The following is a 23511-nucleotide window of genomic DNA, read 5'->3' on the forward strand; positions in this document are numbered from 1 at the left end:
AATAATGTTGTAATTATTAGGGGGTTCTGCTTTGCCGAAGGGGATGATCATTTTTTTGTGTTTAGTTTAAGTACATGTCTTTGACACCAATCATTTGTCTCTGTAAGCCCATTTTGTAGTATGTTGACATCTTTGGGGGATTCAATGATTGCACCCAGTTTGTAGTCATTACCAAACTTGCTAAGCCATAGGCCATCTATTTTCACCTCGACTTCTGAAATATAGATACCAAACAGTAGTGAGCCTAGCACAGATCCCCATGGAACACCACTGTTAACAGGTCTTCTAATAGAGTTGGCATCCCCAGTTTTGACTCTATGTGTTCTGTTTGTTAGCCAGTTGGCAACCCATCTAGTGACATAAGGGTTAATCCCCAGTTAGGTGAGTTTCTTAATGATACCTGAGTGAGGGATTGTGTCAAAGGCCTTGGCTAGGTTGAAATAAGCAGTGTGAACTGTTTTGCCTTCATCCAGGGCCTTGGCGACATTCTTGAAGAAGTCCGCCAGTTTTAGCAGGAAAAATCGGCCCTTAATGAAACCAAACTGGGGCATGTCAAGAGTCTGAAGGTCACTTATAGCCTTGTTGATATGGTCCATGATGTTTCTCTCCATGGTCTTGCAGATAAGGCTGGTTAGGCTTATGGGTTTATAATTCCTGGGGTCGGTTAAGGGACACCCTTCCCTTTGTGCAAGGGGATAACGGTTGCTGTTTTCCATTCAGCTGGGACAAAGCCACTGCTTAGACTGAGACTGAACAGTGTGCTCAGTAGTTCTGCTAACTCCTGTCTTACACTATTTAATTAGCTGCCTGGGATGTTGTCCAGTCCTATAATGGCTGTGTTTTTGACCTCGGAGAGTGCAACTATGACCTGCTCTGTGGAGATACTAGGCAGAGGACTGGTGAAAGGTATGTTATGGGTATGATTATTGGTGGGGAGGGGGAGAGTTTTTGCCAAACCTGTCTGGTAGCAGGTTGGCAATGTCCTCAGGTTCAGTATAGTGTTACCATCCACAGCTAGTTCGGCACAAAGCTGGGCCTTCCATTTTAGATTTCAGATGTAGCTAAAGAATGATTTGTGATTTTCCTTACCTAGGGATACTAATTTTGTTTATTAATTAGCTTTAGAGGACTTTACAGGATGTCTAATTTGCTTGTTTATGCTCTGGAGGAAGTTATTTTTTTGCTGGGGCTATTCCCTCTTGTTTTTTTGACAGCAATTTATTTATTTTATTGTATAAACTATTTATGCTGGATGTCCACCAGGGTGGCTTATTTTTTCATGAGGATCTTGATTTGATCCGTTTTGATATGGCTGAGTCTATACATTTATATAGGTGTTTATACAGGACATTTGTGTACACCTCAGTATAGGGGTCATTGCTATCATTGGTGGCAGGGGGTCCAGAACTATTGATGCCATCACTCAGTAGGCTATAGTTTGCTTTGGAGACATTTGTTAACCTTTTTGCTCCTAAGGGTGGGTCCAGTAAGATCTTTACTTTGAACGAGACTGATTTATGTTTGGACTTTACTAGGGAGGGAGAGTTACTCAAGTAGGTCCAGGTAGGCTGTGTGGTATTCATGGTTTATGATGGAGATCTATAGCTAACAATTATGTGGAGGAGGGTCTTTCCTACAGTTAATTGGACTTGGAGTAACTCTAGGGACTCATACCATTTAACCAGTATAAAGGTGCATTTGCTTTTAATGAAGACAAATGTTTTTTTCACATTCGTTGTGTGGTCTGAATGTGTGGAAGGTATTATACCCCTGCATAGCCGGGCTACTCTCTCAGGCCTTGAACCATGTCTCTGTGACTACGCAGACATCAGCACCTTCCAGGGTGAGAAGTGCTTCAAGTGAGTGCAGTTTCTGATTTAGACTACTAGCATTAAGCTGTATAACCGTTAGTTTGTTTCTAATGGATATTTTTATGTCAGGAATTTTATTCTTATGACATTTCTTAAAACTGTCACTATGGAGGAGGCAAGTTTTTTTGCCAGCAACCTAAGGCCTAGAGATGACAGGTGAAGTCTATCTCTGGCAAAGCAGCATGAACTGTCGACCGTATTTTCCCAGGCTGTTAGATACTGGATCCCCCGGGATTGATACCAGAAGCTAGGCCGATTGTTGAAGTCAATCATTTTTTGTTTGTATTATGGCATCATCCAGGGTCAGGGAAGAATGTTGCTTAGGGCAAGAGACATATCTGCCTGGGACACATAATCTGGAAGCTCCATCATGTTTCACTTCATATACTCCAGTGAAGTACATCTCAAGTTATTCACTCCAACATGGAGCATGACAAAGTCATAACAGTACTTGTTATTGAAAGACTTGAATGCACGTCTGATTTGGTGGATCCTGGCACTAGACAGGCAGCTGACCATGACTTTTTCCTTGCCCAGGCTAGTGAGGGAGACATCTGTGTGTCTCATTATGGAGTCATCTATGACCAAGATATTTGGTTTAGATATGTTCTGTCTTAAGGGCTTATTGGCTGAGACACTGATGCATGTGTTATTATGTGTAGCGGGTGCTGTTGGAACCATATTGTGTGCAGAAGATTTGCACTTAGTTGTTCTTTACTCTTTTGTTATGTTTCTACTGAATACCTCCACGTATGTGGGTTTATGTTTTGTGTGCTTGGTATGTGTGAGAGGTGGGTATGGGTGCCAACAACCTGCTAGTATGTTGTATATTGTTATGTGTGTGTGTGTGTGTGTGTGTGTGTGTGTGTGTGTGTGTGTGTGTGTGTGTGTGAGAGAGAGAGAGCATTGATTCCAGATTCATAATATAGATACATCTCTCACATATTGTATTTGCATGTTTTAGGAGTCGTAGGTTATCTATATACATGAGGTAATTGCTACATTCCCTCAGGATGCCCATTTCAATCAGGCTGGCTAGAGAAACAGTGGGAAACTGACCTTCTATTATGTCAGATGTATTCTGTAATACATGGTGGAGGGTGGGCTAGATGGACTAAGTTCTGCTGTAGAACTAGTAAAATCAGCTAATCTATGGGAAATTTAGGGCTATAAATTTGTGTCAGCTCCTCAAAAAGCATAGCTGAGTTGCACTCTGTGCAGCAGTGCACAACTGTGTTGTGCACCAAGAAGCAGGGAAGCTTAGGAGAGTTATCTAGGGAAATTTTGACTTTTTTAGCATTTGCATCTATACACAGCAGTGGTAACTCTCATTGGACAGTGCACAGCTATGCACAAATGCTGTGTTAAAATATCAGTTAAGTAAAAAACAGTTTTCAAACAATCTAACCAACAGGAAAGCCCAAGACTGAGCCTTGTTCCAACAATCCCCAACTCAGATGGGTCCTTTACTGCACTCTTCTGCTACAAGGGTGCAGGAGGGCCATCTAAATGGAAGATGGATAGCTTTAGTGCTAAGAAAATTCCGAACAGTCTAGATTCAGCAAGTCTAATCTAACCTATTCTATAACTTGTTCAAGTACTGTAAATAGGTACTGCAGAAAACACAATGTGGGGGGATTCAGTAATCCTCCGTGTAGGATGAACGAAGTCCTACCGTCTAAGAGTATGACGTCAGTGCATCATGCATATGCATGAGGGCACACTGACTCAACTCCCAGGCTAACATGGAGCATGTAGGAGTGCAGGAGGTGTTTCAGACTGCTGAGCAGTCCAAATATCCATGCCCCTGCAAGTGCCTAAATCTGCAAATGTCAGCAGATATAAGCAAGTCTGCTCAAATGTGTATACCCCCAACAGTACACTCCCCCACATTCAAAAGCCCTGTACAAATGAAATAAAATGTAAAACTATATTTTTTTATTATTCACGATATAGCTGCCTGTATTTTCACGTGTGTGCGCGGGTGTGCCCATTGCTCAGCTACAGTTAGCAGCTTAGACATTGAAGAGGATAATAAACCACTTATATGCAAATTAAGCCAAATAGCAATAGTGTAGTGGTAGAGCCTTCGCACAAAGAAGAGGCATTCCCAGTTTGAGTCCCACCACTCCCCTTTCCATTTCTGTAGGAAATCTGTGAATAAAAATAATTCCCGACATTTACCTTTTAAATTCTATTAAAATGCATCAAAATGGCCTATGTAGTATTGAATGATATTTTAAATATATATAAGAAGGTGAAATGGTCATGCATACTAATGAATACATAAGCAACTTATCTTAAGCAATGTGAAGCACTGCTAAGCAACGTTTACCAGTATTAAGCACATTTAAGAATAATTTCCCATAGCTAAGCACTGGTTTAACTAGCGCAATTGCTTTGCGTGGAGCTGCACATCGCACCAACTAGCAAAAACCAAATATATTTGCACAGAGGTGCACACCGCTCTAACTAGCGCAACGTCGGGCAACGTCGGTAAACATAGAGCAATGCTGGGCAAATTTAAGCAAAGTCGGCTAAACACAACCACACCCCCTACCAGTCAGGCCAGTAGTAAAATAAAAGCAATGACAGGTCTTGAACCCGTGATAGTGTGCACCATAATCACAGTCTGATCCACTAATCCATGACAGCATTTGATGTTCATGGACTGTCAACACACATATACATATGAATCAAAGTTCACCCAGTGTTAAGCAGGTGTGCACTCAGTTGAGAACTTTCAAATTCAGCCAATCACAAATAAGTGCGGGAAATGAGTCATATTTAAGCTCCATAGGCGGGAATACTCACCCTAACTGGTTGTAGTTCCCATCTGAAGGCAGCAATGACTGGTGTCGGAGAGGGCTCTCGCTTCCGAGCGCAACAGTGGGGCATTGAGGTGTCAAAAGTGATGGTTTGGCTCCTCGTCCATCATCATGATGCTAGACTCCTGCAGGGCCAGTTCCAGGGCATGGAATACAGAGCCGAGGCCTGGAACTGTCTCGCACATGAACTCACCAGTGACACAGGCGTCCCTCAGACTGGTGAGCAGATTAGACATCAGCATGCAGATCTGAAGAGACGCAAGCAGGATCAACTGAACCAATGGATACAGGAGGCCCACGGGATGCAAAATGCCCCACTACTGTGTAGGTAGCCATGGACTGAAGTATGTAAAACTTGCTAGTGTAGTCGATAGTATAGATAGGTATATGTCTCAATATCACTCCATTTACTTCACAGCTGCAGGTGTCCGTGCTGTGAATCAGCAAGCCTATGCAGATAGGCTGCTAAGGCTGTGCCACCAGGCAGGTTAGTAATTTTTCTGCATGTACTGTCATATAAAATAATTGAGAGACCCTGACTAAAAGTGTCTTAGCCCAATAATAAACATATAATAAGGCTTGAATAACCTCTCTGCATGAACTGTTATGTAAAATAAGTGAGAGAGCCTGAAAAAAAGTGTTGTAACCCATTAATAAAGGTACGATCAGTCCTGAATTACTTCCCTGCATGTATTGTTATATAGAGTAAGCGAGAGAGCCTGAAAAAGAGTGTTGTAAACCATAAATGAAGGTATAATACATCCTGAATAAGATGTCTGCATGCACTGTAATAACAAATAAATGAGAGAGCCACTAGAAATGTGTGTAATGTAATTAATAAAGGTATAACACCTGTAGTGTGTCCGTGTCACTTTCTTTGAAATGCTGATGTACTCTTGCAGTATAGAAATAGTAGTGTTGTATTAAGCGCTGTTAACTCACACTTGGGTAGGCCCATAGAAAGAGGATGAAGGGAGTGCCAGTATCTCTTAAGCATATATACAGTCCTCAACTGTAGTTTCAAGGTTGGCATGTTTAGGTCAATCTGGCACATGAGTAGCTTGTAATTGTGTTCACCGGAAATGTCAGTGTGCTACTAGAAATGAAGGGGGCTGTTAAAATATAACTGATAATGTCACCTGAACACATCCAGATATGTAGACATATGAATATAAATAAAATATATAAATACGTAGCAGTAACATCTGCATCCTAGAGACAGTTTGTATATTAGATACAGGTCAGGTAGATAAGGAACTAGCAAAACACATCCACAACGCAATGGACATTGTCTAGTGTAATAATACATGTAGGGGATACATACCTGCAGTCAATAGGAATGTAGTGTAAACTATAAGTTCAAATAAGTTGTTAATGGAGGTATCTTTTTACACCCTACTGTATGTGCATAAACAATGCAATTCCACACCTCAATGGGTATGTGTAATCTCAAAACATTTGTTGGGACATATGTCCTATTGGTTTATAAATATCTGCATTAACTTTGATGCATGTGTCCTGTTCAACCTCCACAATCTTGGTGGCCTGTTGCCACCAATCATTCCTGCATGCTGTTGGAATGTCCACTGTCGTTCTATATATGCATGTGTTATGCTTGCTGTTCAACTGTTGGAACTCTGGTGTGTTTGGTTAATGGGAATATTACTGCATGCTGTTACAACTAATTTGGAATGCTGTTGGCTATATTGTCATTAAATTCACCTAAACACAGAATGTTTGGGAAGGCCGGTCCCAGCGGACCCACCTGTCCCACCTCAGCTGGCGATGGCACCTGGCACCAGCAGGTCTGGTGCCCAGCCGGGGACCTCCCCCTCCATTGGCCCTGTGCCACCTTCAGATGGAAGCGCTGCAGGGGATGGGGCTCGTCCCCCCGGTGCAAGCGTGGCCAGAAGAGGGCCACCTGTCTCCCTCTGAAGGGTCCGGGCTGTGGTGCATAGGGAGATCCAGCGTTCAGTCGCTGATTCCCTAAGCCAGCTCGAGGCAAGAGTGTCATGACTCACGGGTGAGCCTGCCCCTCCTACGCAGCCCCCGGCACAGCCACCCTCCAGCCTGTGAAGGTGCAGTGGTGACTGCCTATGGGTGGGGATCTCAGTTCCACTGTTGCCATATGTGGGCTCATGGGCTTGCGATTTCCAAACATCCTTCCCTATCAATGGTGTTCACCCACCCCATGTGTCATATTCTGCCCCTGTATGTATCTTGTTTGTCTTGCCTGTTTACCTCCCCAACTTACCTCCCAAAACATACCTACTTCCCCTACCCCACATTCCACTCTCATCTGAAAAAAAATGGGCAATCTTCTCCCACAAAAAAATTACGGCCCATACATAGCTGCCCATTTTGCACAAATATCCGCTGGACACAGAAACTGAAATTAATTTGGCAGTACAACATACTTCGTTGTGCTCACCCCTCTATCAGGGGTGGAATGTTTCAAAATTACCTCCAAATTACTAGTATATGCACAGCTGTTGCTGTTAAAGAAATGGGCAGCTATGGACCTTCCCTACACCTGTCCTGCACATCCCGAGCTGTTTTCCCTACTGTCTTTCCCTCTTTGTGCCCCTTTTCACCACTTTCCTATCTCCCCATGTTCTTTTCTTTCAAAGAAATGAGGACGGGCGTTAGTGGGAGTAAGCACTTTTAAGCAGTAGTAAGCGGGTTTGAGAGAGTGTGTGCATGTGTGTGCTTAGCTAAGCATTGCTAAGCGTCGCACAAACCCGTGCAAACCCACTTACAAGTGCTTAAAAGTGCTTTAGTCACCTTGCATATGAGGGGCCTTGTTCTGCTCAGCAGCAAAATAAAACACCACTATCAGTCTCGAACCACGGACCTTGGACACACTAGACTGCATGAAGTACCACTAGGCCACAGTAGATATACAGCAGGATGTTGCTGAAATATATATATCATGCATCAGAATGTGTGAATGTAAAGAAAAGATAGGAATGCCAGAATACAAAACCTGTTCTGTGGAACTTTACTAGCAGTTGTTGTGGAATTGCATTACATGACTGTGATAACAGAACCAGACATTCTAGCAGTAAATAATGTTACAGCAGCATTTTACAACCCCCACACAGTATCATAGCAGACAATCCCCACCCAAATGTACAAAATACCAGTGTGTTCAAGGTACAGCAAGGATGTAGGTAGGCATACTCACTAATGGAATTGTCCAGTTTTCATGAACATCCTGTGATAATGTCAACAAAATAAAAAGCACAAACTGTGTAGAAGTGAGTACATTAATATCCACAGTATAGCAGTTCCCAAACAGTTCATGTGCCAAATGAAAATATCTCAATAACTACATATGTATGGCAGCTAATTGTATAAGTTGTAAAGAAACTCCATACTCCCATGTATCTTGTGTTAGCATTTCTAGGAGTGAGTACAATTCTACACTGTCAACTGTGTACTGGAAGTGGCAACATTCAGGTCTGAGTACAACATACAAATAACTGGCTACACCCTTAGCAACAGTTAGAAGAAGTATACCAACCTTCTGACTTACACAACGGTGTCCACAGCAAACAGCCATGGTCCCCACTTTGAAATTCTGAAAGGGCTACGCCTACCTGACTTAGCAATTTATAGCACTGGGTTGCTATGACAGTGAGTACTGCAAGTACCATACAGCAGGCTGCATGTAATTGTCAAATGTTGGCCACCAATTGGTACAGTGGCCATCACATGCACATGTGCAGATACCTATAAACGAAGTCTGTACTTGCTGTCCACACATGCAATAATTCCATTGCAGGTATGGAGGGAGAGAGAGAGAGAGAGACAGAGAAAAAGTGATGTAATGTAAAAAAAATAACAAAAAAATATTGAAAACAAATTAATATTCTGACAAAAGAAATTATATTGAAAAAAATATATTGAAAGAAAATATATATAAAAATATATATTGAAATAAAACATATATTGAAAAGAAATATATTTTGAAATAAAAATCATTGAAAAAAATATCTTGAAAAGTAGAAGATATATTGAAAGGAAAATGTATATTGTGAAACAAATATACCAAGATATACGACAACAAATACGAATACATACAAAGGAAAGGTATGTAACAGCTATGTATTTACTGGAATGTAGTAGATGTTTATTAAGAGTACTCTACATAGTTTGAATCATCCATATGTGGCAGCAGTACGTATCAATGCACAGATGCCCTGCATAACTACTGGCATGGAGAAATGAGTGTGCAGCTGTGTGCAGTGGGATGTGATGGTGACATATGTAGTTCAGCATTAAATGTCAAACATCTGATCCATGTTATCTGTGTTCTGTACAGTAGTGTGTACAATGTCTGTTTGGGGTAGTAGCCCATATGGATATGCAAACATGGATGTGACAGAGTAACAAATCCATGATAGTCATATTAACGTGTAGCTTAGCACTGGCAACAGCTGTACCTGGCTAGTATGCTAATTCAGCATTAGCAGCTATGTATACACCCTCTAATATTACTGTGTGCTCACATGTGACACCTGCTCATGTTGCAGCAAGGCCCAACAGGTCAGCCGTGAGGTACATGGACTTGCAACAGTGTGATCCTTGTGTGTGTATGGCACACACATACAGTGAGATCTGTCTGTGTCAGATATATTAGCATCTATACATGTGCATTGAGCAAGGGACATACTGCAACCTTTTTGTGAAAGGTGGATATATATATATGTTGTTGAAGGTTGTTATGTGCATATTTCTATGTAGGTTGTAGTGTGTAGCAGACCAGACAGCATACAGTGCTGGTATATGACATGTGGTGGTTAAACACTGTGGGTATGATTCTGCAGGTTTGCAGTGTTGCAGCCAGTGAGGCCTGCTAAAGCTACATGGGCTGAGAACACCTTCAATGCATTCCGCACAACACTGTGCAATGTTATGACATAACTGTATACCTCACAACCTTCCCACACTTGATATTCCCACCATGACAGGTGGACTGTATATGTGCCTATATGTATATCTATATGTACACCAATGGATGTTTATATGTATGTGTGTGTGTATATATATATATGTATATATATATATATATATATATATATATATATATATATATATATATATAGAGAGAGAGAGAGAGGGGGGGGGAAGACAGGGTCATAGTTACTGCAACAGATGCCTGGTGACAAAGCCATGGACTCAAGCTCAATGTTGACACTGAATTGGCATCCCTCCTTGCAAAGACTCCGTACCCATGAACTACCACATAGGTGGTAGTCTACTTAACACTGAAGGTGTGATAAAAGATCATGGGACACAGGTGGACAGTAGTCTCCCCTTTGATAGTCACAGTGCCACACTAGTCATGTAATCCGTCTATGGGGCAAACGTCATCCCAAAAGGTATGTCATCCAGGGAAATATAGGTCAGTGTTCCCCTCTTCTCCACACACATGAAACCCAATATAGAGTACAATGCCCCATGTGGTATGTACATCACAAGACATCTACAGCAAGTGGAAAGGACACAGACATACCTCACAAAGAGTAATACCGGCGTCAAACAGATGCTTTATGCAGACCGTCCCACAAACCCACAACTAGGCTGTGTTGCATACCGCCTACCCAGAGGTGACCTCTGAATAACATACTAAACTATGCCAAACCCAGATCTGTTGAAAATGCTCCACGTAAACAGATCACAATATCTATGAGCTACACGCTCTAGCGACACAAACCCTATGACCACAATAAACAGCACATGCTGGAGGGATAGATTCCTATCGCAGAGACATCCCATACTCTGGAACAAACAAACTATCCATAGCAAACAAAGCCCCTAATTAGCAGTCATCATAAATAATCCTGGAGATTGTATGGGAGATAGTGAATACACCCAGGCAATCACCTCAGTTTCTCTGCTTGACAGGGCCATGTGAAATGTAATTACCTGTGTATCAAAGGCCAGGGTAGCGTATGGCTAGAGTTCTATAGGCCCTAGAGCCAATAGTCTCTTACCTACCTATGAAGTGATACACACCCACATGTATTTGTTGCAATAATCGATATGTGAGTTTGACTGAGTGTGATGGTGAATGTGTTGGTGAATGTGTCAGAGTTCAGTATACATGTGATAGCTTAGTGGAAAACTGTTTCTGTCATGTTATTATGTGTCCAAGCTGTGATCCCAGCAAAAGATGTGTATGCAATTGCTAGGCAGAAAAAGCAGTAAGCCATACGGTCTGACATAGTTCCTTGTTGTCGACTGGGGTGTCCCATTGTAGGCTAAAGCAGTACATGTATGCTTATTGGGTGTTACCGCTGGTGAATCCAACTCCTGTATGAACTGTAGTACTACCTGAAGCTGTATGCCTAAACAGCACGGTATGGTGTATGTGCACATTTATTGGAACCACTGTTATGTGTGTTCCCTGTAGTCCTCACAGATTACATACCTCAGGCATAAGGTCTGGTAACTACTGACACACAGTACTGTAAGGTACACAGGTAATAGTCACCTGGGTTGCCATACCATTGTGTCTGTTATGTATGTCTGCTGTGTGTGTTGGTATGCCTGTACCATGGCCTCAGTCATATGTGTGTTACAAGATATAACTGCGTATCTAGCAACATGTATAGTCGAGTACAGCAGTATGCCACCTATATGAACGAATGTGCACATATTTTAGGCAGGGGTCTTTACAATCATTGCAATGGATTACATATTTCATGATGCATTAGCATGATATATACCCCCTGTGGCTAGGTGGTGCATTGTGTCACATACAGTGTGCCATGTACTGTTGTATAGTCTTACATACTGTTTTAACTTTGTTGCTGTGCAAAACATGGTTTGATATATAGAGTGTGCCTGGCACTGTCAGGCATCTGTGGGTTGAGAATTGATATGTGGTATTGAAAGTGTGTATCTTCTGACAGCCAATAGATTGCTATATATGGCAGTTAATTGATATCTGTACTTTAGAATATTACGTGTGCCACATGACTTGCTCACACATATTGTTTCATTGTCTTCCAGGGTAATGTCCCACCATCGTAATCTTGCATATAGCACGGCTGAGGAAGAACCCATCACAGCGAGCCTGGTGCAGCACTATGCACTGCTGTTCTCCAGAACCAGCCAGGAACAGCATGAGCGGACTGCGCTGTGACAAGATCTTGTCCGTAGGGTAAATGACATAGGCATGCATAACCGGACATATGAGCAGGAATGCCATCACTGCAGTGATTTAATTAGACATGTCCGGCAGCATGCGTCTGATATCTGCAGGCAACAGCTTGCCACAGGTGGGGGGTAGCCATCCATCCCCCCCTCACCAGAGTGGAGGAGCTGTTCCTGAGCCAGGTCGCTCCTGGCAAACACAACCCACAACAAGTAACATGCATAATCATGGAGGCCGGAGCCACCCAGCAAGTTGACATGGAGCGTGCAGGTAACATGGCATAGCTGTAGAATACTGTTACCTCTATTGGTAGAGCATGCTTATGTGAGATGTGTACTGTGCAGTTAGACGATGTGGTGCCTAGTGCTGTGCAATACTAATAATTAGGAATATAATCTGTAGGCCTGTGTTTGTCAACCATTGTACTTCTGTAAGATTGCAAACACACAGTAGCAATGCCACAGTTGTTGCCACTGACAAAGTGTCTGATATCCTTGTAGGTCCCTCTGGTGTGACAGCAAGGCAGCAGAGCCATGCTGGTGAGTGTGTTATACCTTTAATATTGCTAATTAAATGTGCATGTCATAGGTGAGGTGTAGGCCATGTACACGTAACACACCTACGCATAATGCATGCTGTGCATGTTTGCTGTGAGACTATGCACATCCTAGTAATGTGGGTAGCTGCCTAAAACACATACAATACACAGAGCATCCCACACAGTTGTGGCAACACTGTAGTGGACATTGGATAGGCAGAGTTGATACACATGCACACAACATACACACCTTTGTCATACGCAGTACACATTAACATGCTACACATGGTGTATTCAGACACCCGCTGTAAGGTCACACTACAGTATCCCAAACCTCATCCACACAGCACACATAATATACCTGAAGGGTAGATGCCTCACATGTGGCTGTGCAACACTCTTCAACACATAACACATTCATATTAGGCAATGCCCCCTATTGGGCACCTCACAAACCCATGTAACAACTGGCCGTGAAATGGTGAATGTAGCCATGGTACTGCAGTTCAGGTACAGCATGCTATGTGCCGGTCTGGCACACATTAGTAGCCTTGAGTGACCACATGATGCTGCATGATGATGGCTCATGGTACTACACCCCATCCAGTTACAGTGGCCACAATACTACACATATCATGAATTGCTATGCACATCAATGTTGTGTGTGTGCAGACATATGCACCTATACACAATATGCATAGCAATCACCATTTGTAGAAAGTGACACACATATGTCTTATAATGCTATGGGGTGTATATGTCACATGACACACATTGTGTATGTGTGATGTTTCATGTTGCAGTTGTGTGGTAGCATGCCATGTCATGGCTGGCACTGACATGTCCACAATATGTCCTACACTCACCATAACCACTGTACAATGGGTATGTTGAGCAATGGTATTCCATCAGGTATACATGCACCACTCATCCTGTGTGTATACATAGCATGCATGTGCTACACCTGTGTTCACAATTATCTGCTAAAGACACAGATGCTCTAATCAGAAATTAATATCTATGTGACACACTGATACATATCCAGCCATGGTATGTATACCTGTGACTGATGGTGCACAGGACATTACAGGGCTTTTAATACCTGCACAGCAATGTTGTGTCCATGTACACATTGCGTTCCAGTGTGAGGCCATTCACTGAACAAAACACACATGCATCAAGGCCATGTATACTGTTATTAGCAAGGGCTGTCTACACTCACACTGCATGCTGTTGAGCAAGACACGTCCTGCATACTGTCACATTTGATATAAATGTTTGGCTTGTGATACTGTACCCAAACATCACACGCTATTGAGTATGTTCGGGATTGCTGGTGATGTGTGTGTGTGTGTGTGTGTGTGTATGTGTCTGTTTTAGTGAGGAGTGTATTTGTGTGCATGTGTGCATGTGTTCATGTGTTCATGTGTGCATGTGTGCATGTGTTCATGTGTGCATGTGTGCATGTGTGCATGCGTGCATGTGTGCATGTGTGCCGACATCATGTACAGGTCGTAAAGTGTGTTTCCTGTCTCCCTCTCACAGGTGCTGATTTTGGGCTGGTTCAATGCAGCAGGGAAACTGATGTCACTGAACATGATAGTGATAATGATGATAGGTGTGTTGAGGCACAGGCATGTTTGCCAGGGTCTATCGTTGGGCCACCAATCGACACTACACAAGTGTCCACCCCATCCATGCACACAGTCATACTGCCAATACATCCATCACCAATGCCCTTAGCAGAGGGACAGCGTACAGTCAGCATTTGCCAGGACAGTGTGATATCCATGGCACATGCATCCCGACACAGCAGCCATACCCAGATGTCTGGAAGGTGCCACATAGGCAGATGTCCAGGGGTTCTCATCGGAGCACTGCTGCCCATCATGCCACTGGCAGATGTGCCACAGGTCATACAACCTCATGCATGTTCCAGGCTGTCATGGAGGCACAGGCACATATAGAACGGTACACCAGACAGGGACTGAGGGCACAGAGGGCACATAACACCGCCGTAATAGACAGTATTCATGGCCTAGCTGGTGCCATCTGTAATTACACTGAGGTCACCGATAGACGTTGGGGAGAGACATTAGATGTCCTCCGCAATGTCATGTCCATGTGTCAGGACAGTGCGGGATGGTTGAGTCATCGACATGGACGTATGCCAGCAACTTCAGCAGCTGGCAGTCGCCATGGATGTCCCTCAAGCAACAGCCACTCCCGTAGTGCCAGTACCAGCCCCAGCAATGTTGGGGGTGGGCTGTCCATAGAACATCCTAGAAGACCACGTGCACGTGGCTCTGGACAGTCCCAGCAGAGACCAGGGTCCAGTGTACATCTATCTCCCTCTGGAATTAGTACCCAGTCTGGCTTGTTACCTTATAGTGTCAGTAGCACCCCTGCCAGGCACAGGTACCATATCCGTGACCAGAGACGGTGATCTGTAAAGCCTCGCAAGTACAGTCTGTGGCTGTCCCACAAATACCCATATGTGGCAGCCACATGGTGGAACTGTGTACATGCAGACACACACACACATAATCCAAACACCTAGGGCTAACACATACCCACACACATTACATCAACATTGACCCATACCAGTATTCTTGCCCCTCACACACACACACACACACACACACACACACACACACACACACACACACACACACACATACATGTCGATTGGATGGCTCACTGTAGGCCTCTGGCAGACCAACAACACACCCTGTGCATATGATGAAACCTGTGCCACCTCCTGTCATCTGTAAAATCAATGCAGGAACAGGCTACCATGGTGCTGATGCACAGGGTGTCTTTATAGCAGTATAGCAATGTTAGCATGCTGTCAGCAGTAGAGTGTAATGATATGCTTGAAGATGTAGCTGAGCAGGCATGATGCATTAAAGCTATGATTGTCATTGTAGTGTTGTTTACACCAGTGTTAGTTCCATTTGTATATTGTCCGCCCACGTGCCACTTGGCTGATGTGTGCAGTATTGGCAGCATGTGTTAGAGAGTGGACAGTATGTGTGGGATGTGTATAGCACATATTTGCAGGTGTACAGTTGTGAAAATGGTGGAGGTGCACTGTCTGTATGTACATGCATAGTGGACACATGGGCAGGGTGACATGCTCTGTATTACACAGTAAAACTCCATAGTTTCTATCGGTGGCCAGTATGCATTGTACTATACACATTTTGGAACCTGACTACACATGTGTGTATGACATGGTTTGACACTGTGCTGTGGGTGATACTGTTACTATCTGTCATTGTTTTACATTCTGGTAATATACATGACCTCAACAGCCTGACCATAACCAATCGTTAGATGATGTCTTGACAACTGACACACAGATGTAGGACACACAGCAACATTTGGATCCTTCAGGTACTATACTATGCCAGTAACCAGTGGTATTCAGCTGCATCCTTTACTGAGACCACTCCTGTTCGGCATATGGCTCTCTTAGGTACAAGCAATCACAGTAGGGATATGTCTGCCCACGTGTGCTAATTCATACTGTGGCCTATACTGCATTCTCCAGGTGACACACACATCCTCCACAAGGGTATCATACAGACAGATACCTGTTGTCAAACCCATGCTGTAAAGCTATAGGCAAAACTAAGCGTAGTCATCCAACTTTATGGAAGATAGTGCCCCCACAGTACCACATAGGTAGCAGCCACCAACATGATGAACAGGTACCAATGTGTACATGCAACCTAGTGTTACATCATCTCTCCTTTGATAATCACATTCCCTAAGGTATTTTGAAATCCCTCGGTGGATCACATAAGCAATAAGGGGTCTGCATGCATGTCCACAAAGGTTGTTGTACACCTATAATGCATAGTCATCATTGACAGACTCTGCTGTGTTTGAACAGGTCTGACATATACCTCGGCCATAAACCCTCACTCACACAATTCAATAGAAACCATAATGAGTGTGTGTGACATGGATGACCTAGGCCAGGCATCACCGCAGTGGCTGGCCTTGTCACAAGTATACAGATGTGACCTAAGGTCTGTGAAGTAGCAGTACAGTTTGGCAAAGATGACAACTCTGTACTTGGATAAAGCAGCGTTCCCACACATCAATAATTGAGGTAACATGTGCGTATGTCTTTGCCTCACAGCTACCTCACATGTGCAATGCCTACTGATATGTCATACAGTGGTAAAAGCAAAACCCCCAACACATTGATCAACACTGTCACACACATAGAGCACACACACTCACTAAGTGCAGGATTCAAACCGCTACCTAATTATTTCATGAAACTAAAGGAGTACGCATTAACATGATGCTCTATACACATTACTGTAGGCCCTTTTTTTCCACAGGTATATATGTATGGTGACATCATCAAACTTGACAAATATTGGTTTAACACTTTTAAGGTGTTTTACTACTCTCTTAAAAGGTTGCTCCGTCCTAAGGAGACCACACACAAACACACACAGTTGTCAAGTGCAGGATTCAAACCCCTACTTAACTACTTCATGATACTAAAGGAGTACGCATTAACACAAAGCGCTATACACATTACTAGGGGCTCTTTTTTCCACAGGTATATATGTAGGATGGTGACATCATCAGACTTGACAAAGATTGGTTTAACACTTTTAAGGTGTTTTACTACTCTCCTAAAAGGTTGCTCTTTCACAAGGAGACCACACACAAACAGATGTCAAGTGCAGGATTCAAGCCTGTACCTAACTACTTCATGATACTAGAGGAGTACGCATTAACACAACGCGCTATACACACTACTGGGGGGACCTATTTTCCACACGTATATTTGTAGGATGGTGACATCATCAGACTTGACCAAGATTGGTTTAACACTTTTAAAGTGTTTTAATACTCTCCTAAAAGGTTGCTCCTTCTGAAGGAGACCACACACAAACACACACAGTTGTCAAGTGCAGGATTCAAACCCCTACCTAACTACTTCATGATAATAGAGGAATACGCAATAACACTACACGCTATACACATTACTGGGGGGGTTCTATTTTCCACAGGTATATTTGTAGGTTGGTGACATCATCAGACTTGACAAAGATTGGTTTAACACGTTTAAGGTGTTTTACTACTCTCCAGTACGTTTGCTCCTTCCCAATGAGACCACACACAAACACTTGTCAAGTGCAGGATTCAAACCACTACATAACTACTTTATGATACTACAGAAGTACGCTTTTACACGCCACACTATACACATTACTGTGAGCTATCCTTTCCACTGTTTTTTTTGTAGGATGGTGACATCATAAGACTATACAAAGTGGGTTATATTAGGAGACATTAGGTGGGCTACATTGAAGGAATGTGTAAACACTTTGGCCATGTCATCATCAAAGGGGAGTTTACTATCTACCTTTGTCCCCAAGGCCATAATGACTTTCTCTGTACATACTGGATTATCACTTATGTGGTAATTTGTGTGCACTTTGTTGTACCTAAATGGGATGACTATGCATTCTTTGGCATTCAGCTTGAGGGCATTGTTTTGACACCAGGTATCTGTCTCTGTAAGACACTTCTGGAGGATGTCTGTGTTAGCCGTACAGTTGATTATGGACCACATTTACCATTCATCTGCAGACCTGTTCAGCCATAAACCTCCCATGCTTGCCTGTACCTCTGAGCAGTATCTACTGAACAGGTGGGGTCCCAGGACCAAGACCTGTGGAATGCCATTTGTGACTGGCTTAGAGTTGGACATGGCACCAGCAACTCTGAACATGTGTGTTTGATCTGTGAGCCACCTGGCCACCCATCCTGTGACATAGCTGTTAATGTTCCAGCTGGTACGCTTGTCCATGATGACAGAGTGGGGAATGGTGTGGAAAGTCCTTCGTGTGGTCCGGGTGGGCTGTGTGGGTGATTTTCACCTCCATCTATGTCCTTGGTAACTGTTTGAAATAAGTCAACTAGGTTTAGGAGCCAAGATCTGACTTTAACAAGGCGAAGTTGTGGAGAGTCCAGTGTCTGGAGGCCTGCAATGTCTCTGTTTATGGGTTCCATGACAATTTGCTCAATAGCTCTGTAGACCAGGCTGAGTAGTCATATTGGGCAATGGTGTCCATGTTCTGTTGTGGCACCCCCTTTGTAGAGCTGGATGACTGTTTGTGTATGCCATTCTTTGGGTACATAGCCTGTGGTACGCGTTTGTCTGGACAGTGAATGTAGGTGAGGGTCTAGTTCCTCATGGGCCTGGCGTAAGACAGAGCCTGGGACACCATTCAGTCACACTGATGCTGTGTTCTTAGCTTTGGTGAGGGCTGTCTTTACCTGCATGTCCATGACATCTGGGGCTCAGCATCGTTCTGTGATGGACACAGGCCCTTTTGGGGGTGATGGGGGGAGTTTACACTGAACTTGTCCCCCTGGATGTGGGCAATGGAAGTTGGTTTGGTGTATTTCTTTCCTTTTTTCAGTAGCTGACAACATATTTGGAAGTTGACACCTACATCTCTGGTATAGCTACCAAAGGCTTTGTGGTTGTTATTCTTACATTTCTTGGCTATTTGTCTCTAGAAACTGTCCTTGAATTATTTTATGAGTGATCATTGTTTCTTCCTGATAATGATCAGTGATGCCTTTCCTTTACCGAAGTTGGCTCTATCATGTGTTTGTTTCCTCCTTCTGTTGTCTAGCTTATTTATGGGCAACAACCACCTGATTGTTGCCCTATTTTTAGAGGAGTGCATCTTGGTTTTATTTGTGACGTCTCATTCCATGCATCCCTGTAGATGCTCATAGGATGCACCTGTAAATGATTCTGCAGATTGTATACCATTATCCTATAGCAAGAGGGCTTTGGAACTGTCCACTTTGGTCTTGGGAAGTGTGCAGTTTGCTTTTGCAAATGTCTTCACAGTGGCTTCATTGACTGGGTAGGGGGGCCAGATGTGGATGTCCAGTGTGATTACTTCATGATCTGATATTACCAGCGAGTGGTTTATTGCTGTAGTGGAACACTGGTACCCCATGTTGGTGATGATCATGTCCAGTATGTTGTCACCTCTAGGGGCATAGTGACCAGCTTTTCCAGGGTGTTAGGGTTTTTAAACTCAAGGAAACATTGGGCGAAGGACGTTGTACATGAGTAATTCCACCACTCACTGTTTGTGTAGTTGTAATCTCCTCATATAATGGTCTTTTATAGGACCTTTATACTTTCCACTGTTCTCCAAAATACAGAGTGAGGTTCCTGAGACAAGGTACATGATCTGTAGCAGACTACAGTCTGATGGGCAGCTTTGGCCAATGTTAGTTGCACTTGCATGGTCTCCTAGGCCTCATGCTGTGCCACTAACCTGAAGGTGTGGGTATCCATAAGGTAAATGGGTACACCCCTTCCTTTTGTATTTCACTCATGGTTTTGGGTCCAAAGGTCGGATGGATTATGAGTGTTTTACGTGGAGCATATCCAACAGCTCTGTGTTTGACATAGCTTTATATGTTAGGCAGTGAACACCTCTGAGTAGGCGATATGGAAGGGAGTAACGTTGGAGCATATTGAGATGGTCTGTGTATGGCATGTATTTCAGGCCGCTAATGCTCTTTGTGAGGTATTGCTGCTGGCTTTCCAGTTATTGTAGTTGTCTTATGCGGTACATAACAACAGTGGTGTTGTACTCTATTATAGGTCTAGTGAGTGATGAGTAGAGGGGAACATAGTCCTCTTCTATTCTGCATGAGACACATTTTGTGATGAGGTGTACCACATAGGGGGGTTTCCTGACTACTGTGGGAATGTGATTATCACAGTTGTATCCACTGTCCACTTGTGACCCAAGGTCTCTTGTCACACTTTCAGTGTGAAGTATACTACCACCTCTGTTGTAGTTCTTGGCTACAGAGTTTTTAACAAAGGGGATGACAATGCACCTTTTGGCATTGAGCTAGAGCCCATGGCTTTGACAACAGCCATCTGTCTCAGTGAGGCCCTTTTGTAGGATGTCCACATCTTTTGTGTTTACAATTATAGCTCCTAGTTTGCAGTCCTCTGGAAACTTCAGCAGCCACAGATCTGCCATGTTAATGTTTACTTCAGGAAAGTAGATACTACACAGCCTGGGAAGTTATCTGGTCCCATGGCTGGTTTGATACTGGCTTTGGAGAGTGTTTATTACCTGTGAGGCTGTGATTACAGCAACTTTGCAGTCTTCCATCATAGAGATGTGCTCTTTCATGGGTGGGGGGGGGGGGTAAAATTAACAGTGATCCTATCTGCCAGGATGTTGGCAATATCAGTTGGCTCTGTACATTTACTGCCATTGAGCTGTAACTCAGAACAGATCTGAGTGTAACCATGACATGAACCTGTCTGTTGGGCAGAGATCTCCTGAGTAGACAGTATGCAACAGAGTACAGATTGGGTTACATTCAGTCTTGTTGCATGGGGCGACTATTTGAGGCCAGTAATCCTCTTGTTAAGGTACTTCATTGGTCTTTCTAGCTGCTGAACGTGCCTAGTCGGATTCATCACAAGTGTGTTGTGGTACTCTCTGACAGGTCTGATGACGGCTGAGTAGTGGGAACCTCCTTTGACTTACATGCACAGACCTTGGCAGTTTGTGTGAACACATAGCATGATTTTCCAATCACTTTGTGAATGTGTTTCTGGAAGTAGAGATGACTATTCACATTTGTCCATAGATCCCTTATTATCACATCCATATTTAGCCTAAGTGTGTGAGCATGCCCAGTATGACCTTTCAGTGTGATGCTGAATGGAATCCACTACATTTGTTGGAGTGTGTGAGCACGCCCGGTATAGACATTTATACTATATGTGTATGGAAAATCAAGGTGTATTTTTACAGCAGGGCTCACCTTTGTGTCATAGATCAACAGGGATCATGCTGTGCCTGCAGGGCTTCCATGCGACACTTTGCATAGACTTATAAACATTTCTACATACAGGGGGGACAGCTATTCTTTGTACATTTCTACCCAGGGGCACACCTGATTGTTACTGTGTGTGTACATAGGATGTGGGTTTCACCTGGCACTTATACACATTTGCTATGCCTGGACTGCTATGTGCAGGACACCATTTCAGTCTGTACTGTTGCCTATCATAGTGGCTTGAGGCATACTACTGTACTACAGATGTTAGCATCCAATGTCACTTATATTACACTGCGACTTCATAGCCTACACAACCCACATCACACAGCCTAGCCTGATGTTCTCTGTCTGCATAGGCGTGTGGGGGAGGTTACACATTTGCCTCTTTAGGGGCATGATACTGCATTTCTTTGTGTTTGCATTAGTGTACAATTGTCCTGCTGTGTCTGTGCCACTGAAATGCTATCATGGCTTAGTGGTTCAGTACTGTGACTATAGTGCACAATGTCCTGGGTTTGAGCCCTGTCATTGCTTTTTATTTTCATGCTGGGCAGACCAGACTGCTTAAGGAACAGTAAAGCAGATATGAGCATGTTTAACTGACTTTGCTCAACTTTGCCCAACCTTGCCCAACATTGCTCAACGTTACCCGCCGTTGCACTAGTTGGCACGAGCAATTCTGTTTACATATACTAGATATTGTTTAAAGCTGCTTAGCACTGCTTTATATTGCTTAAAACATGGTAATCATGCCTCAGGTGGTGCTGCAGGGCTGCCTATGTTGGATGCACATACTACACTCCCTATACATGTTTGGAAACAGGTAGTGTCAAGTTAGGCACCCTTATTATTTTATGTGCGAGTCAGAGGGAGGTATCATTTCCAGGGTTCCTACTGAGCCAGTGTATGTGCTATGCGTTGCCTCTTTGCCAAGGCCAAGGCATACTGGGCATGCCTCCTTCTGCCTACTGGGGTAGGCTCAGGTTGTTCCTCCTCTGAGTCACGCTGTGTCTCTGCAGGCCTTGGCAATGGTTGGGGGCTGTTTGGCTCTGCCCCATGCTGTTCCTGCTGCAGCTGTTTTCACAGGATCATATTGTGTAGCATGGCACATACCATGACAATTTGGTTACATGTAGTTGGTGAGTACCTGCAAGGCTCCACCAGATGTGTCCAGGCAACGGAACCGTGACTTGAGCATCCCAAGCACACGCTCAATTACATTTTGTGTTTGTGCATGCACCTCATTATGGAGATCTTGTTCAGGTGTGTGTGCATTTCTGATGGGTGTCATCAGCCAAGGCTCCAGTGCGTATCCAGCATCCCCCACTATGTGACCATCAGGGATGTCCCCATTGGCAAATGTCTGGTACAGCTGCGACAGATGCCAGATATGGGAATCATGGTAGCTTCCAGGGCAGCCAGCAGACACATTCAGTATTATGCCCTGGGCATCACACACGACCTGGCAGTTGATGGAGTGGAAGCCCTTGCAGTTGATGTAGGCCCTACCCCGCTCACCGGCTGGTGCTTTGATGTGTATGTGCGTGCAGTCAATTGCACCCACTACCTCAGGGTATTCCACTATTTGATGGAAGAGACGCATGTTGCTGGCCAATATCTTGCGGGAATTGGGGAAATATACATGATCACTGACATGTGATGACATGGCATTCAGGAACTGGTGCAGTACCCTGGATGCTGATGCCTGTGAAATCCCCATCATATCACCAGTTGGTCTTTGAAAGGTACCTGTTGCTAGTATACTTAGGCCAACACATACCTTGGTTTCCACTGGGATGGGTTCCCGTCTGTTGGTTCTGGGTGTGAGGCGTGGCCTGCACAGCTCAACAATTTGCTGCAGGAGCTCTCTGTCCACTCTATAGCGCTCCACTATCTCCATCTCATGTAGCCCCTGGTAGGTTACCCTGGGTCTTTACACTCTTCTCCGTCTCCTCACTGTGGGTTGCTCAGCAGCATTCGCAATGGCACCACCCTCAGCATCTTGCACATGTTGCCTTATAATAGCATTGGTAGCCCCTAACATTTTTTTGTCTCAGTTAAGCTTTTGAAGTTTTCATTTCTCTTTGTAGACTGCAGTGCTGCAGTGTTTCTGAGAAAAACATGGAGGAATGTTGATTGCAGAGTTTTAAGTGCTGGGCTGGGCTGAGCTAGTGTAGTGCCTGTGTAATTGGCTGATACTGATTGATTTCATCTGGCAGC

The sequence above is a fragment of the Protopterus annectens genome, chromosome 8.part1 (assembly GCF_019279795.1).
Source record: "Protopterus annectens isolate FY-2018-M chromosome 8.part1, PAN1.0, whole genome shotgun sequence".
NCBI classification, from domain to species: Eukaryota; Metazoa; Chordata; order Ceratodontiformes; family Protopteridae; genus Protopterus; species Protopterus annectens.